The sequence below is a fragment of the Schistocerca americana genome, chromosome 7 (genome assembly GCF_021461395.2).
Source record: "Schistocerca americana isolate TAMUIC-IGC-003095 chromosome 7, iqSchAmer2.1, whole genome shotgun sequence".
Classification (NCBI taxonomy): Eukaryota; Metazoa; Arthropoda; class Insecta; order Orthoptera; family Acrididae; genus Schistocerca; species Schistocerca americana.
Genome location: NC_060125.1, coordinates 490,239,484 through 490,258,731, shown reverse-complemented (window position 1 = coordinate 490,258,731; position 19,248 = coordinate 490,239,484). Strand labels below are relative to the sequence as shown.

Here is a 19,248-nt window from a genome sequence, read left to right as displayed (position 1 = left end):
GCACTTCACTATAGTGTAAAAACAGTTGCTGGGAGTCGAAATTTGAACATGGAAGACAAACTAGCTTCACTACAACACCAGCCATTTGACAATATACATATATACTGCTCCATTAACCCTTTCGTGAGCCATGGGAAACATGCTTCCCACTACAATGAACTTGCTCCTAGTCCCGTGGGATTCACAGTTCCCACCTCTGTATGGTGCTACCACCTAGTGAACAGTATAGGTTACTACTTCAAAATCGGAAGTTCCCGCCGTTTTTGCTGTACCTCGCGCAGAGGCATTGTATAGCTAAGTGTTGCTCTGTAGAGGAGCCTTTCAGTGCTGTTTACACGACTTTTGTGATTTTTTTCCCTCAAAGCTAAAGTATAAGGTAAATACTTTTGATTTACCCAAATTTATGAAGCAAAACATGAAATTGGAACGGGGAGAATTCCAATTTGAAACAAAAGGAGCCATTTCTGCAGTAAAATGGATGGATAACCGTCCAGTCACTTTCCTGTCCTCAATTCATGACCCAAGAGAAACAGCCACAGTGAAACGGAAAAACAAGGATGGTACTAGTACAGAGATTTCTTGTCCTGAAGTTGTGGCAGAATACAACAAAATAATGGGTGGTGTCGATAAGCATGATCAATTAAGAGAAAGGTATGCTATTGGCAGACGTTCTGCAAAATGGTGGCACAGAATATTTTATTTCCTGGTGGATGTTGCTGCAGTGAACAGTTTTATCCTGTGGAAAATAAGTAAAAGAGAAAGTGGACAGCATGATAAGCTCACGTACAGGATCCATCTAGCCAGACTTCGCTGACTTCTCGTCACAAAAAAGGCGTGGACAAAAACCTGTCTTTCTGGCAAAAAGGGGTAAAGTACCAGAAGATTTTTGTCATGTTTCTGTAGGGTAACATCAACCCATTTTAGGAGAAACCTACTGGACGCGCTGTCACTGTAGTACCAAAGCTGTGGAAAAGAGCACTCGCTGTGTTTGTACACATTGTCAAATACCACTTTGCATAGACCCATGTTTCAGAACATTTCATGGCAAGTAATTGTGAACAATCATTGTAACAAGAGAAGTAAATTTATCAAATAAATATGACATATATTGAAAAAGTTGTTTTTGTCATTTAACACCAAGGAAGGGCAGTGGGAAGAATACTTCCCACCTTGTTGTGTGAATTCACTTTCACAGTTCAAGCAAATGTGATATTCTGTATGATAATTATACCTATCTCTTAACTACTATCTGCTCTCCATTCATTAAAAAAAACTGCTCAATAATTTTGCCCACAAAAGGGTTAAATTATGAAGGGTTTAACATCCTTTCAGAATATTGTACACAATTAAGACATACCATTGTAGGCACACACACAACATATTCATTGACCTTGTGTCATTATTGGAGATCAGTATCACTCAATGGCTGAAATGTGAACCTTGAGCTGTGAACACAGACTTAAGACATGCGTAATAGATATTTGTCTAATTTTGAAGGTGCAATCCCTTGTGTTTCAGTGTTTTCTTCAACACTGCCAGAAGTATTTGGCCCATCATATTTCTCAAAATCTTGTTAGTTTAGTAAAAAGAAATCTAATTTTCCATACTATTGAAGCAATCTTCACTTTAACTTGAAATACAGGTAATGGTTTTATCCAGTGATGTCAGATTTCCCAGTAATTCCTCGCAACAAATAGTACCAAAAATGATGTGGTTTAGAGTGTTCATTAATGTGCTATATCAATTAAACTGTATGCTTTTTTAGGAATCAAGTATAAATACAAAAATCACCAATTTTGCACATAAGCTTCAGAAACATTTAAATTAGCATGGTGCCCATTCTGTTAGCTTCTGTGAGCCAGGCAGAGTACAGGACGTGTGATATCACACAAACATTTTTCTACCAGTAATACTGAAAATGTTTCTTTCAATATTTATTCAATACTGTTTTTACTCTTTTATGAATGATGTTGGTGGTTACAATTTGATCAGTTGCATAGACCAGGGCCTATGTTAAGGTGAAAGTTGTTCAGACACCATGTTGATTTACATGTTTACACAATGTAAAGTTGGTATGTATGCATTCGTACCACAGAAAATGTATTTTAATTGATGGCCTACATTAGAGAGCTCTCAAAAACTCATCATTTTTTGTATGGTAGTTATGCAAAAATGTTAAGAAATGTCATACCAATGACCATGTAGGAAATCAACTATCATTTTAAGATTATACTATTTCTCAGTGTTGAGAAAAAGAGTCAAAATCCAATTTCAGCATTCAGTAACTAACGATTCCCAGGATTAGTAAACTGCCACCTTCAGATTTATAACATTTTTACACAAGAACAGGGAAAAAAACCAATTTTTGCAACATTTCGTACAGACCACCAAATCTGCATCATGGTGTTTAAAAATTGCAGACTTCATGTTATGACAGTATTCTGAAAAGGATAGATTGCTACTCATCATATAGTGGAGATGTTGAGTTGCAGACAGGCACAACAAAAAGACTACTAAACATGTAAGCTTTCGGCCAGAAGGCCTTCTTCCGAAATAGACAAAACACACACACACACGCACACACACACACACACACACACACACACACACACACACACTGTTGCAAACACAGCTCACACACACAAACATTACCTTTGTCGGGACCATACTGTGCACAACTGCAAATGATAGGAGAAGCAATCTGGGTGGTGGGAGTAAGGAGGAGGCTGGGGTGGAGTGTGGGAGGGAGAGCAGGGAATGGGTGAGGGATGGTAAAGTGCTGTTCATGGGAGCACACAAGGATAAGGTGGAGAGAGTGTATGGCAGCTGGGTACTGTTGGGAGTTTAGATGGCAGAGGGGTTGGTGGCAGGGCAGCGGAAAAGTAGGGAAGTGAAAAGACTGTGGGTGTGCTTGTGAAATAGGAGGCTGTGGAGTCAGAACATGGAAAGGGATAGGTGGATGAAGGACAAAGACTAATGAAGATTGAGGCCAGTAGGGTTACAGGAACATAGGATATATTGCAGAGAGAGTTCCCACCTGTGCAGCTCAAAAAAGCTAATGTTGGTGAGAAGGATGCAGAAGCCATAGACTGTGAAGCAGTTATTAAAAGGAAGAACATTGTGTTGGACATTGTGCTCAACAACTGGGTGTTCTAACTGTTTCTCGGCCACAGTTTGTTGGTGGCCATTCATGTGGACAGACAGCTTGTTGGTTGTCATGCCCATGTAGAACAAAGCACAGTGGTTGCAGCTTAGCTCATAGCTCACATGACTGGTTTCATAGGTAGCCCTACCTGTGATGGGATAGGTGATGCATGTGTCGCTCACATGACTGGTTTCATAGGTAGCCCTACCTGTGATGGGATAGGTGATGCTTGTGTCTGGACTGGAGTTGGAGTAGATGGTAGTGGGAGGATGTATGGGACAGGTCTTGCATAGTTCTATTACAGGGTTATGAGTCATGAGTGAAGAGGTTAGGAGCAGGGGTTGTGTAGGGGTGATCGAGGATACTATGTAGAATGTGTGGCAGAATACCACAGTGGGAGGTGTGGGAAGGATAGTAGGTGGAATGGTCCTCATTTCAGAGCACAACGAGAGGTAGTTGAAACCCTGGCACAGGATGTGTTTCAGTTGCTCCAGCCCAGGGTGGTACTGAGTCATGAGGGGAATGCTCCTCTGTGGCCAGACGGTGGTACTTTGGGAGGTGGTGGGTGACTGGAGAGATATGGGAAGGGGTATCTGTTTCTGCACAAGGTTAAGAGGGTAATTATGACCTGTGAAGACCTCAGTAAGACCCTTGGTATATTTTGAAAGGGACTGCTCATCACTACAGATGCAATGACGATGGTTGGCTAGGCTGTATGAAATGGCTTCTTGGTATGGAATGGGTGGCAGCTGTTGAAGTGGAGGTGTTGCTGGTGGTTAGTAGGTCTGATATGGACGGAGGTATTTATGTAGCCATCTTTGAGTTGGAGATCACCATCAAGGAAGGCAGTTTGTTAGGTTGAGGAGGACCGGGTGAAGCGAACAGGGAAAAAGGCGTTGAGATTCTGGAGGAGTATGGATAGGGTGTCCTCACTCGCAATCCAGACTACAAAGATGTCATCAATGAATCTGAACCAGGTGAGGGGTTTGGGATTGTGGGAGGTTAGGAAGGACTCCTCTAGTTTGCCTTTGAATAGGTTGGTATAGGATGGTGACATGCGGGTACCCATTGCTGTATCCTGAATTTGTTTGTAGGTGATGCCTTCAAGGTAGAGCTAATGGTGGCTGAGTATGTAGTTAGTTATGGTGACCAGGAAGGAGGCTGTAGTTTTTGAATCCCTAGGGCTTTGGGAAACATTCAGTAGTGGCTAGGACAAGGGCATTAGGGATGTTAGTGCAAAGGGAGGTGGCATCAGTAGTGATGAGCAGGGCACTGTGTGCTAAAGGAATAGGAACAGGAACTGTTGGTGGAGGAAATGGTCAGTATCTTCTATATAGGAGGTTAGGTCTTGGATGATAGGCTGAAGGTGTTGGTCTATGAGAGCAGAGATTCTCTCAGAGGGAGAACAGTAAGTGGCCACAATGGGGCATCCCGTGTGGTTGAGTTTATGTGCTGAAGGAAGCATGTAGAAGGTAGGAGTGTGGGGAGTGGATGGCATGAGCAGAGAAATAGGCTCTGGCCAGAGTTTCTGGAATGGGCCTGAGGATTTGGGGACAGACTGAGATCCTGCTGGATATGTGCTCTGCACTAGCTGGTAACACACCACGTCTTGTACTCGTCCACCATGTGGCACTCAGGCTCACAGCACCAAGTTACAACACTTGAAGATGGGTGCCTAAGAGCCCGAAACCAGTTGTGTTCTAAATGCAAGAACCTTACAACTGTAGCGGTATTTTCAACCTCTTATATAATACTCAGTTGCAGATGTTCCTACGACAGGAATGTCTGATTGGTAGGCACAATGGCAAAAATGTACACTCCTGGAAATGGAAAAAAGAACACATTGACACCGGTGTGTCAGACCCACCATACTTGCTCCGGACACTGCGAGAGGGCTGTACAAGCAATGATCACACGCACGGCACAGCGGACACACCAGGAACCGCGGTGTTGGCCGTCGAATGGCGCTAGCTGCGCAGCATTTGTGCACCGCCGCCGTCAGTGTCAGCCAGTTTGCCGTGGCATACGGAGCTCCATCGCAGTCTTTAACACTGGTAGCATGCCGCGACAGCGTGGACGTGAACCGTATGTGCAGTTGACGGACTTTGAGCGAGGGCGTATAGTGGGCATGCGGGAGGCCGGGTGGACGTACCGCCGAATTGCTCAACACGTGGGGCGTGAGGTCTCCACAGTACATCGATGTTGTCGCCAGTGGTCGGCGGAAGGTGCACGTGCCCGTCGACCAGGGACCGGACCGCAGCGACGCACGGATGCACGCCAAGACCGTAGGATCCTACGCGGTGCCGTAGGGGACCGCACCGCCACTTCCCAGCAAATTAGGGACACTGTTGCTCCTGGGGTATCGGCGAGGACCATTCGCAACCGTCTCCATGAAGCTGGGCTACGGTCCCGCACACCATTAGGCCGTCTTCCGCTCACGCCCCAACATCGTGCAGCCCGCCTCCAGTGGTGTCTCAACAGGCGTGAATGGAGGGACGAATGGAGACGTGTCGTCTTCAGCGATGAGAGTCGCTTCTGCCTTGGTGCCAATGATGGTCGTATGCGTGTTTGGCGCCGTGCAGGTGAGCGCCACAATCAGGACTGCATACGACCGAGGCACACAGGGCCAACACCCGGCATCATGGTGTGGGGAGCGATCTCCTACACTGGCCGTACACCACTGGTGATCGTCGAGGGGACACTGAATAGTGCACGGTACATCCAAACCGTCATCGAACCCATTGTTCTACCGTTCCTAGACCGGCAAGGGAACTTGCTGTTCCAACAGGACAATGCACGTCCGCATGTATCCCGTGCCACCCAATGTGCTCTAGAAGGTGTAAGTCAACTACCCTGGCCAGCAAGATCTCCGGATCTGTCCCCCATTGAGCATGTTTGGGACTGGATGAAGCGTCGTCTCACGCGGTCTGCACGTCCAGCACGAACGCTGGTCCAACTGAGGCGCCAGGTGGAAATGGCATGGCAAGCCGTTCCACAGGACTACATCCAGCATCTCTACGATTGTCTCCATGGGAGAATAGCAGCCTGCATTGCTGCGAAAGGTGGATATACACTGTACTAGTGCCGACATTGTGCATGCTCTGTTACCTGTGTCTATGTGCCTGTGGTTCTGTCAGTGTGATCATGTGATGTATCTGACCCCAGGAATGTGTCAATAAAGTTTCCCCTTCCTGGGACAATGAATTCACGGTGTTCTTATTTCAATTTCCAGGAGTGTATTTGGACTTTAGGGACTGGGAGAAAGAGAGAAGATCCTTAACAAGTCCTGCATGATTGAATTTGGGAGTTGGGCTAAAGGTAAGACCTTTGAAAAGGATTGATACTTCTGTGGGGTCAAGGCTTTTGGAGGAAAGGTTCATAACTGTGTTTCAGATCTGTTTAGATTCTGAATTCGTTATGGTGGTGAGAGTGGGGCAAATTTAGTAGGTTTGCGAGGCAGTGTTTGTCAGCTGTGAGTGTTGGAGGCTGTTGTACAGGTGGTAGATAGTGGTAGTCCAAGGTGGAAGTGGGAAGTGAACAGGTTGGAGAGTTTTTTGAGGTGCCATTGGTCATGCTGCTCTAGTTCGTGGAGGGCAAGAGTTCCTAAGTGTGAGATGGGATCCCAGAATTTGGGATTGCACTGTACGAGAATTTTACAGGTGGAGAGGGAGTACTGTATGAAGGTTTGGGCATGGTTGACATGAATTTGTAGGACTACGTTGGTGAGGGTTAAGGACTGGTGGAATCTGAACAGATGGCAGTCATTGTGGAAGGAGGGGCTGCAAGGTTGGGTAATTTGGTGGTATGGGTATTTTTTGGGGGGTGGGGGGGGGGGAGGAGGGAGGGAGGGAGGGGGGGTCCATGAGCAAAGGGCAATGCAGGAACAGTATATGAGTCTGCGTTGTGGCTGAGTATAAGGAAACTTTTCTGTATTGGTGCACGTGGAAGGAGCAAGGATCCATGGTGGAGGATAAAAATGCATAAAAATATGTAAATATTGCAGAAGAGTTTGTGTGTGTGTGTGTGTGTGTGTGTGAGAGAGAGAGAGAGAGAGCGAGCGCTACCCTTTTCATATTGTAATTAGTCCATCCTGGTTTTTCCCTTGTTAGACTTGACATTATTTTATGCTTCATTGTATGATTCAAATTTTCCTGTACCTAACTATGGTGTATAAAAGAGAAATAATGTCATACAATATATTGTCATACAATATATTATGCCTAGTGCCAAAATGTAGTGTATTATAGAACATGACATGAGGAAGTAGACACAGTGATTGATATACATACTTAATTACTTTTATCTGAGTGATGCTGTGCTGATATATAATAGATGGAGAAAAATTAACAGATAATAAGGGCAGAGCAGAACTGAAGATGTTGCATGGAGAAAAAATTTCCAGTTAACCATAGGTAATGTATTGTTGTCAGCAGCGAGAGTGCAGGAGTCTGTGTGTTTATACTAACAAGCTGCCCCCCCCCTCCTCCCCCACTGCCTCCCTCCCATTCCCCATGAGCTAATACCTTCAAACTTAAAGAGTGCAGTTCTAATTAATTTATTTAAGATAATGATTTCAGCTGAGCAATCAAAGCCAATTCCTATTTTTGGTTGGTTACATTAGATACAGATTTTCTGTGACCTTTACTGGGTGAAGCTCAACTATTAAATCAGCTACGCTGAAAGTCCCAGAATGGCATTGATTTGTTAAGATCATAAGCTGTACTGTTAGACATACATGAATACATTGGCTTGTTGTTGGTGGTATGGCCTTCAGTCCAGAGACTGGTTTGATGTAGCTCTCCATTCTACTCTATCCTGTGCAAGCTTCTTCATCTCCAAATACCTGCTGCAACCTACATCCTTCTGAATCTGCTTAGTGTATTCATCTCTTGGTCTCCCTCTATGATTTTTACCCTCCACACTGCCCTCCAATACTAAATTGGTGATCTCTTGATGCCACAGAACATGTCCTACCAACTGACCCCTTCTTCTAGTCAAGTTGTGCCACAAATCTCTCTTCTCCGCAATTATATTCAGTACCTCCTCATTAGCTACGTGATCAACCCACGTAATCTTCAGCATTCTTCTGTAGCACCACATTTCAAAAGCTTCTATTCTCTTCTTGTCTAAACTATTTATCGTCCATGTTTCACTTCCATACATTGCTACGCTATGTACAAATACTTTCAGAAAAGACTTCCTGACACTTAAGAAATCCATACACGATGTTAATAAACTATTATTGTTCTTCTTCTTCTTCTTCTTCAGAAACGCTTTCCTTGCCATTGCCAATCTACATTTTATATCCTCTTTACTTCAACCTTCATCAGTCATTTTGCTCCCCAAATAGCAAAACTCCTTTACTACTTTAAGTGTCTCATTTCCTAATCTAATTTCATCAGCATCACCCGACTTAATTCGACTATATTCCATTATCCTCGTTTTGCTTTTGTTGATGTTCATCTTATATCCTCCCTTCAAGACACTGTCCATTCCGTTCAGCTGCTCTTCCAGGTCCTTTGCTGTCTCTGACAGAATTACAATGTCATCGGCAAACCTTGAAGTTTTTATTTCTTCTCCATGGATTTTAATTCCTACTCCAAATTTTTCTTTTGTTTCCTTTACTGCTTGCTCAATATACAGACTGAATAACATCGGGGATAGGCTACAACCCTGTCTCTCTCTCTTGCGGACCACTGATTTCCTTTCATGCCCCTTGACACTTATAACTGCCATCTGGATTCTGTACAAATTGTAAATAGCCTTTCGCTCCCTGTATTTTACCCCTGCCACCTTCAGAATATGAAAGAGAGTAGTCCAATCAACATTGTCAAAAGCTTTCTCCAAGTCTACAAATGCTAGAAACGTAAGCTTGCCTTTCCTTAATCTATTCTCTAAGATGAGTCATAGGGTCCGTATTGCCTCGTATGTTCCAACATTTCCATCCAAACTGATTTTCCCCGAGGTCGGCTTCTACCAGTTTTCCGTCTGTAAAGAATTCGTGTTAGTATTTTGCAGCTGTGACTCATCAAACTGATAGTTTGGTAATTTTCACACCTGTCAACAACTGCTTCACACCTGTCAACAACTGCTTTCTTTGGGATTGGAATCATTATATTCTTCTTGAAGTCTGAGAGTATTTCGCCTCTCTCATTCATCTTGCTCACTAGACGGTAGAGTTCTGTCAAGGCTGCCTCTCCCAGGCTGTCAGTAGTTCTAACGGAATGTTGTCTACTCCTGGGCCCTTGTTTCGACTTAGGTCTTTCAGTGCTCTTCCAAACTCTTCATGCAGTATCATATCTCCCATTGCATCTTCATCCATGTCCTCTTCCAACTCCATAACATTGCTCTCAAGTACATCACCCTTGTACAGACCCTCTATATACTCCTTCCACCTATCTACTTTCCCTTCTTTGCTTAGTACTGGTTTTCCACCTGAGCTCTTGATATTCATACACGTGGTTCTCTTTTCTCCAAAGGTCTCTTTAATTTTCCTGTAGGCAGTATTTATCTTACCCCCTAGTGATATATGCCTCTACATCCTTACATTTCTCTTGTAGCCATCCCTGCTTAGCCATTTTGCACTTCCTGTCGATCTAATTTTTGAGACGTTTGTATTCTTTTTGTGTGCTTCATTTACTGCATTTTTATATTTTCTCCTTTCATCAGTTAAATTCAATATCTTGTTACCCAAGGATTTATGTGGGGTACCTCCAAGGACTTGTTGAGTCCATGCTATGTCGAGTTGCTGAACCATGCTGGGCCAAAGGTTGGCCTGATATGATATTAGGAGGTATCCCATGACTTTTGTCGCCTCAGTGTATGTCATATATATAAAAGTTTCATATTGTATTCCTTGCAGATTTAAGACAATTTTTGACGTACTGTATGCTTATTGTACAAAAAATTGTCTCACAATAGGTATTTGTTGATTAACAATGAATATACTTGAAATTTTTTCCGTAACGACTTGTTCACATAAAATTTTCAATATGTTTGGGCTGTATTAATTCACCACATAATTTGACTTTCAGATGTTAGGCCTAGAAGCAAAGTTGAGAGTAAAAAGTCCTAACTGTTGTAATGCAGCTATCTAACTTCTTTATAGCAGCAATGTTACTAGTTACAACAGCTGTTCTAGCCAATCAAATGTAAATTTCGGTTCTTCTCCAGTAGCTAAATAGTAGGCTATGTTACAAAGAGGGCATTGCCCTATATTCTGTCCCCTCTCCTCAGACCCCTTCCCCAACCACTTTTCCTGTTCACTACATGCTGCAATGTTTGCCGGTCTGACCCTGTTTCCAACACACCTTACTATTTTGGGATTGGTATGTTGTTACCATCCCTATAACATGAACTTCAGCATAGAACCCAGCCTGTGAACTCGACGTTTTTCTTCAGAGCCTATGAACATATATGTACAGGGTTATTACAAATGATTGAAGCGATTTCACAGCTCTACAATAAATTTATTATTTGAGATATTTTCACAATGCTTTGCACACACATATAAAAACTCCAAAAGTTTTTTTAGGCATTCACAAATGTTCGATATGTGCCCCTTTAGTGATTCGGCAGACATCAACCCGATAATCAAGTTCCTCCCACACTCGGTGCAGCATGTCCCCATCAATGAGTTCGAAAGCATCGTTGATGCAAGCTCGCAGTTCTGGCATGTTTCTTGGTAGAGGAGGTTTAAACACTGAATCTTTCACATAACCCCACAGAGAGAAATCGCATGGGGTTAAGTTGGGAGAGCGTGGAGGCCATGACATGAATTGCTGGTCATGATCTCCACCACGACCAATCCATCGGTTTTCCAATCTCCTGTTTAAGAAATGCCGAACATCATGATGGAAGTGCGGTGGAGCACCGTCCTGTTGAAAGATGAAGTCGGCGCTGTCGGTCTCCAGTTGTGGCATGAGCCAATTTTCCTGCATGTCCAGATACACGTGTCCTGTAATGTTTTTTTCGCAGAAGAAAAAGGGTCCGTAAACTTTAAACCGTGAGATTGCACAAAACACATTAACTTTTGGTGAATTGCCATTTTTTGCACGCATGCGTGAGGATTCTCTACCGCCCAGATTCGCACATTGTGTCTGTTCACTTCACCATTAAGAAAAAATGTTGCTTCATCACTGAAAACAAGTTTCGCACTGAACGCATCCTCTTCCATGAGCTGTTGCAACCACGCCGAAAATTCAAAGCGTTTGACTTTGTCATCGGGTGTCAGGGCTTGTAGCAATTGTAAACGGTAAGGCTTCTGCTTTAGCCTTTTCCGTAAGATTTTCCAAACCGTTGGCTGTGGTACGTTTAGCTCCCTGCTTGCTTTATTCGTCGACTTCCGCGGGCTACGCGTGGAACTTGCCCGCACGCGTTCAACCGTTTCTTCGCTCACTGCAGGCTGACCCATTGATTTCCCTTTACAGAAGCTTTAAACTGCGCATACCATCGCCGAATGGAGTTAGCAGTTGGTGGATCTTTGTTGAACTTCATCCTGAAGTGTCGTTGCACTGTTATGACTGACTGATGTGAGTGCATTTCAAGCACGACATATGCTTTCTCGGCTCCTGTCGCCATTTTGTCTCACTGCGCTCTCGAGCGCTCTGGCGGCAGAAACCTGAAGTGCGGCTTCAGCCGAACAAAACTTTATGAGTTTTTCTACGTATATGTAGTGTGTCGTGACCATATGTCAATGAATGGAGCTACAGTGAATTTATGAAATCGCTTCAATCATTTGTAATAGCCCTGTATATTTGCATTTTCCTTTTACTGTGGCCCAACTTTGGTGTGTGCTTTCTTTCCAGTTGCAGCTGTATTCCCTTCTTGTGGTTCTTGATGCCAAATCCCTACCCACTATCATATCCCATATGCATGACCTTACTTTCTTTCATTGAGCACTGCCTAATTCAGTGTCCTGCATACTTAAAACATAGCATACATTGTGCATATAGGAATCTTTGTTGCTAGAAAACAAAATTTGTGTGGTACACTTTACCCACTATTCCTTGACAACTTCAAAACCACTGAGCGAGTTGGAACAGTGGTTAGCACAGTGGATTTACATTCGGTAGGACGGCAGTTCAAATCTGCATCCAGATTTAGGTTTTCCGGGATTTCCCTAAACCACTTCAGCAAATGCCGGGATGATTTCTCTGAAAGGGCATGGCCGACTTCCTTACCTGTCATTCTCTAATCCAATGCGATCGATGACCTCGCTGTTTGCTCCCATCCCCCAAATCAACCAACCGACCAGTCTCAAAACCCTCCTATGGGTTTTACCTGAACTGCTTTGGGTCAGAGTGCCATTTTTTTAGGTGTTACCTTCAAAGTAACTGATGACTCCTCACGAAACTACTGTCTCTATTATACCTGGCAACCACCAGTAACACTACCACTTCAGTAGTGCCATCCACACCAAAAAGTATATTTAGTTTGCCACCACAAAAAAAACCCTTATACACAGTCAGATTATTTATACAGTATCGTGTAATACTTGATTCAGCCCCCAAAACCTGTCTGTATGAGCACACTCCTCATTATCTGATATCATCCACATTACAACAGTTGAATCACTTTCTCCAGCAAGACTCCATCTACCGTTCATGATGTCCTGAAATGAGGAATATCCTTCCTAAAATGCATCCCACCTCTCACAAAGTAGTACTACACCATCCTCCCACCCTACAAAATATCCTGGTCTGTTTCTATGTCATTCCTATTCCAACTTCTGATCAAAATATGTCACATCTGCATGAAAGATTCCAGTGCAAGACCTGCTCCATGCATCCATGTAGCACCTCCTGTTCCAGTCTTGACATCAGGATATCTGGTCTCATGCGAAAACGGCTGGCATGTTTCAACTCTGTTGCAATCACTGCATGGCTTTTTAATGAGTGCCCATACACATGAATGACTGCTGCCGATTGTTCCCAAGGGTAGGTTTCACCATTATGTGGCAGATCATGGTATTGAACTCTACATTTTTGATTTCTGTGTCTGATTTAGAACCTGTGCAGTCAGTATCCTTCCTCCTAACATGAGCTCCTCCAAATTTCTTAGGCAGGCAATACAGCACATCCTTTCATCCGCAGCCAACTTGGCTTCTCTCTCTCTGTCCATTACTTTTGGTATGTAGACCTATCTTGCACACCATTTCCTCAGCAGTATTAACACTACTCTATGCAAACACCCCCCCCCCCCCCCCCTGCTTTACTGTACCCCTTTTTCCCACACCTCTTTCACTTCATCACCTTATCCCACACTTCCATATTCCACACAGAAAATCTTTTCAAGGCAGTTTCCCAACCCAACTGGGGTGCAGCACTGTAAAAGTGTAACTGTATAATTGTGTTCGTTTACTTTCAAGAAAAAGGCAAGTTTGTAATTTGGAACTATTTGGGCCCAATGACAATGTGCTCAATAACTTTATGCTACTAGTTACTAGGACACCTAGATTGTATGATCTTCCCAAGCTGAAAGTGTAAGTGTAAGTGATGTAGACCCTTCCTTCTCAGGCATTGTAGATATTTAACTAAACTATTGGCTATGGTAATAGATTGCTGAAAATACCATGTACAACAAGACTTGGAATCATAGTATTTTAAAACAAAATATAGTGTGTCCATAAATATCTTTACTACAAATTAAGACTTTAATACCTTTAAAACTATACTAGTTATTAACAAATAGTTTTCAGCATCATTCATACACATCAACGTGTGCACCCATAGTGGCATTGATAATGTCTAGTCGGAATTCCATTTCTCCCTACGTATAATTCAAGATCTCCACAGTGATATGTTCATTCAATACGAATGTATGCCTTCAATTCCTGTAGGTCTCTAATTTCACTGTGGTACACCAGATCCTTTTCAAAACCCCACAGTAAGAAATCTAGTGGTGTTGAGGTCAGGATGTTGCGGCGGCCATCAAATTATACTATCTTGTCCAGTCCACCTATCTGGAAACCTTTCATCTAGAAATTGACGGGCATTTAGGGACCAGTGGGGTGGTGCCCCATTCTCTTGGAATATGACATCAGATTGCAGATGTTCCAGTTGTGGCTCATTAAACTCTTGTAACATGTCAAGGTAAACACTACAGGTGATGGAAGTCTCGATGAGAAAGAATGGACCAATGGTTCAATTGTGCATCAGTCAGCATCAAACACTGGCATTGGAACTCTCTCTCTCTTTCCATTTCACATGTAACACGAGGATGCTGTGAACTCGACATACAAGTTCAGTTTGCTGGGTACATGAAATGTTATCTCATCAGAGAAACAAATCTTTTCCAAAAAGTCATTGTTTGCATCAGTCTTGCCTAGAATATCTACTGTAAACTGTACATGCTGAGGTTTGTCTTAATGCCTGAAGCAGCTGCACCTCGTAAGAAATAGCCGTAACATCTTATCCAAGACATTATGCACTGTTGACCATCTAATTTGCAACTCTCTGGCCACTGTATTCACCAATTTTGTTGGACTCCTTGCAAACACCTGCTGTGCCTTGTCACATTGGTTTATGGAATGGCAACATGCCCCCTTTTTATGGAGAACACTACCTGTTTCCATAAATGATGTAGACAAAGCCCAAATAGTTGTTTGGGACAGTGGATGCATTCCATATCATGTTCGAAAGTTTTGCCTTCCGTACCATGTTCGAAAATTTCATTGCACTTGGCTATTGGACATCGTCCTTATGAACCAGGTAACACACTGAGCTTTCTACTATAGCATCCACATTTTATCAGGTTTTCAAGTTCAATTTTGCGTAAAATTGTGCCACCTGGAAGGTAAAAACAAAAAAACTTAGAGTCATCTTATCATATGTTGAAAACCATTAGTTAATATGCAATATTAAAGTCTTAAGCTGTAAAGATAATTAGTGGACACCCTGTAGTTTTAGAGCCTGAAGGTGTTGTGATGAATCTTGTCATGATGTCTTTATTTACTGCAGTATCAGTTGTATATACTACCTGTACTGAAAATATGGGGGGGTTGGAACTTTAATAGTGGCAACTATTTATTTACAGCTCGTACAAAATAGATATGTCTTTCAAAGTTTTATTGACCTTCAGAGTAGTCACCAGCATTGTGTATAACCTGTTGCCAGCGATGTGGAAGTCGTAGGATACTCTTTTCAGTGCCAGTTGTGCTGACAGTTTGAGTGGCACGGTCTACTGCCTGATGAATTTGTAGCAGTTCTGAAGCGAATGCCGTTAAGTGTTTCCTTCAGTTTAGAAATAGAGTTGAACTCAGGAGGGCCTCAGTCAGAGGAGGGCAGTATGTGGATAGCACTTAGCAGCCTCATCAGTCAAACAAATCAGTAACAGCTTGCAATGTATGTGCTTGAGCATTGTCCTGCAAAATGATGATCAGGTTCTGCAGAAAGTGTCATCACTTCTGTCTGTATGTTGTTCATTTTTGGAACACAATCTACAACCAGCCTAGAGACAGAAGTGATGACACTTTCTGCAGGACCTGACCATCATCTTGCAAAACAATGCTCAAGCACGTACAGTGCAAGCTGTTACTGATTTTAGAAAGAAGGCTTTCACGGCAGGTGTTGTCGTCACTTAACATTTCCGAGCTGATTGTCCTCGGAGGATGCCTTCCGCAGTCGAAGGCGAAATGTCAGGGGAGAGTCTTATGTACGGACCACGGCATCTCAGCCCGGAAATGTTAAGTGATGGTACTGATTTGTTTGACTGATGGGGCTGCTAAGTGCTATACCACCTACAGCACTCCCCTGACTTAAGCCCTTGTGAGTTCAACTCGATTTCTAAACTGAAGGAAACACTTAACAGAATTCGCTTCAGAACTGCTATAAATTCATCAGGCAATAGACCGCGCTGCTCAAACTGTCAACACAACTGACACTGCTAGGAGTATCCTACAACTTCCACATCACTGGCAACAGGTTATACCCAATGATGGTGACTACTTTGAAGGTCAGTAAAACTTCGAAACATGTATCTATTTTGTACGAGCTGTAAATAAATAGTTGCCTCTTTTAAAGTTCCAACCCTAATAAGTAAGACTTAATGTAGGAATAAATAACTATTTGTTAGAGCATATTAGGGTGTGACTGTTGACTTTGAACTGTGTCATAGGCAGCGAAGAGTTTCATCAAAATTAATCAGCTTAATGGCAGTGGATGAGCAACTTACTGTTGACGTGTTCTTGCACTCCACCAGAATGCAAAAACAGTCTATATAACATGCAGCCTCCAGTCAAACAACATGCAGTGAAAGAAACAAATGCAGACTTGTTTAGATTCAGATAGGCCCTACTGTGGAAGCAACCACCATTAATTGAATCTTTTGTCTCCCACCTTGTTCAGTCATTTTCTGACAAAGCACAAGAATGCATATTTAGTAAATAGTCCAGAGAGATCACTTTTGCTCGGTGCTTATATAATACCCAAATTCAGTAATTCACCAATTACATTATATTGTGTTGTAGTCACACATATACATCATTGATAAATAGTTTTCAATCTTGTTGTAGGAAAGGTCTTGTAGAATGGAAACACTTTAGGATTAAAGGAGACCAGTCAACAAAAAGCCGAAGCATTGAGCTGTCAATAGGTGCACACAAAAGAAAGGAAATTTGCTAGCTTTCGGAGTTATGCTTTGATGAGCTAGTGTAAAATAAAATACACAAACACAATACACCTACACAAATGCATACACACAGCTGTGCCATTACAGGTTGCCAGCTAGACCAACAGTGTCATTGCTATTTTTTTTGACTGGTGGACTGGTTATGGTCGAGGTAGTGTCAGGTGGGGCAGGGAGGATGTCTGCCCCTACAGGGTTCCAGCTAGAGCAACAGTGCCCTCTTTTCTTTTTTTTGTTTTCCCTGATGGACTGGTTGTGAGGAGGAGGAGGGAGGGGGGGGGGGGTAGTTTCAGGTTAGGTTAGGTGAGGTGTGGTGTGCCCCTACACTGTGCTGGTTAGACCAACAGTGCCTTTGCTATTTTTCGAGTGGTGGACTGGTTGTAGTGGAGGTAGTGTCAGGTTGGGTGGCTAAAGGGGAAGGGAGGTTAGAGGCAGAGAGATGTACTGGGGGCAGGGAGCTAGCAGCTCAGAGGGACATGGCCGGTTTGCTGGCTAGAAATAAGGTAGGGTGGGATGATAAGTACACAGGCTGACATGATTGTAGTGGCATATGCTGAAGGCAACATGGGGACATGAATTGGGAATGGGTGACAGAATGGAGTAAGGGGAAACAGTTATTGTGGAGAGTGTGTAGACAGTGGGTTGCCTAAGATTGAGGTTAGAATGATTACGAGGGGGGGAGAAGCTGTTGTAAGTATAACACCAATTTGCGAAGTTCAGTGAAGCAGATGGTGGAGGGGAGTGTCCAGTTGGCTTGGATTGTCAAGCAGGCATTGAAATTGGGCATGTTCTGTTCAGCTACATGTTGTGCCATTGGGTCGACAGCTTTCTACTGATAACAACACTCATCCTTCTCACAGTTAGCTGACCTCTTCTCTCAAAGAATTCCCTCCCAACATTTCACAAAACCCAGAACCCAAGCAAACCCAAAACACTGTTCTTAACCTCTCCTTCAAAAACCTCAGCTGCCCAGAAGCTTCATTCCCATCCAAAAACCTAACCTTCAGTCCTACTTTGAAATTTAACCATGTTGGGCCTGTCAAAGATCTACTCTCCTTCTGATCTCTACAGTGAAAACCCTTCTCCTTGCTTCTCCCAGTTCATACCACCATCCAACTGTGACCCCCCCCCCCCCCCCCCCCTTCCCTCTTTCCACCAAACCACTGCGTAGTCAGCTTCCAGGAATTCCTTACCTCCAACTTTGACTCATCATCCTTCCCCAGGCCCTTTCCTAAGAACACAAACATTTCAATAGAAGAAAAGGTAGCCATATACAACCTGCAATAAGGTCAGACCTGGTCATCCTTCCTGCACCCTAAGGGTTAACCACTGTTGTTATGAGTCACAGTGAATGTATGATGGAAGGCCTCCACCAACTGTTTGACTCCTCCACCTACAATTTCAGCCAGAGTGATTCCATGCTGGAAGTCCAACTTAACCTCCAGTCCCTACTGAAATCCATAGGCCATTCCCAGAACCTCTTATCTGAGTCCATCTTAAACTTCACCCCAACAACAGTCTGCACACCCACTTTCTACATTCTCACCAAAATCCACAAGCCCAACAATCCTGGACATCCTGGTTATTGTGGCCCCACTGAAAGGATTTCAGCCATCCTTCACCAACACCTTGAACCAGTTGCTTGTAATCTAGCCTCCCACATCAAAGATACCAGTCGCTTCCTTCATCGACTCTCCATAATCACCATCCCTTTACCTCCTGGTTCCCTACTGCTCACTGTTGATGCCATTTCTCTGTACACCAACATCCCTCATGCCCATGGACTTACAGCAGTTGAACACTACCTTTCCTAATGTCCTTCAGACTCCAAACCCATTACCTCATTCTTCATTCACCTAACCAACTTCATCTTAATGCATAGCTACTTCTCCTTTGAAAGGAAGGTGTACAGACAGATCTGCAGCACAGCCACAGACACCCACATGGCATCAGACTTACTAACCACCAAGAGTACCTGCATTTTGGCAGCTGCCATCCATTTTACACCAAAAAGATCCCTCCCATACAACCCAGACACCTGTGGATGCCATATCTGCAGTAATGAGAATCCCATTGCTCAGTATGCTGAAGGCCTCACAAAGCCCTCTACAGACAGGCAGTATACACAGACCTAGTCCACAAACAGTTTCCCTGTGCCATATCCTCTCTCTCTCTCTCTCTCACACACACACACACACACACACACACACACACCCCTAATCCTCCCACTACCCCAAGATTCAGCTGCAAAGGTGCATCCCCCTCATCATCCAGTATTACACTGGACTCGAACAGCTGAACTGCATCCCTTGCCAGGGCTTTGATTATCTCTCATCCTTCTCTGAAATGATGAGGGACATCCTATCCAAGATTCTGCCCACCCCTCCTAAAGTGGTGTTCCATCGCCCACCAACCTACACAACATTTTAGTCCATCCCTATGCTACTCCCACTCCTAACCTCATAACACAGTAATCA

General features: G+C 43.5%; 1 protein-coding gene across 3 annotated transcripts in view; it reads left to right on the top strand.

The window, feature by feature from the left end:
- Positions 1–19,248, top strand: part of LOC124621849 (transmembrane protein 131) — a 386,383-nt gene that overhangs the window by 108,716 nt on the left and 258,419 nt on the right. The window lies entirely within an intron of this gene.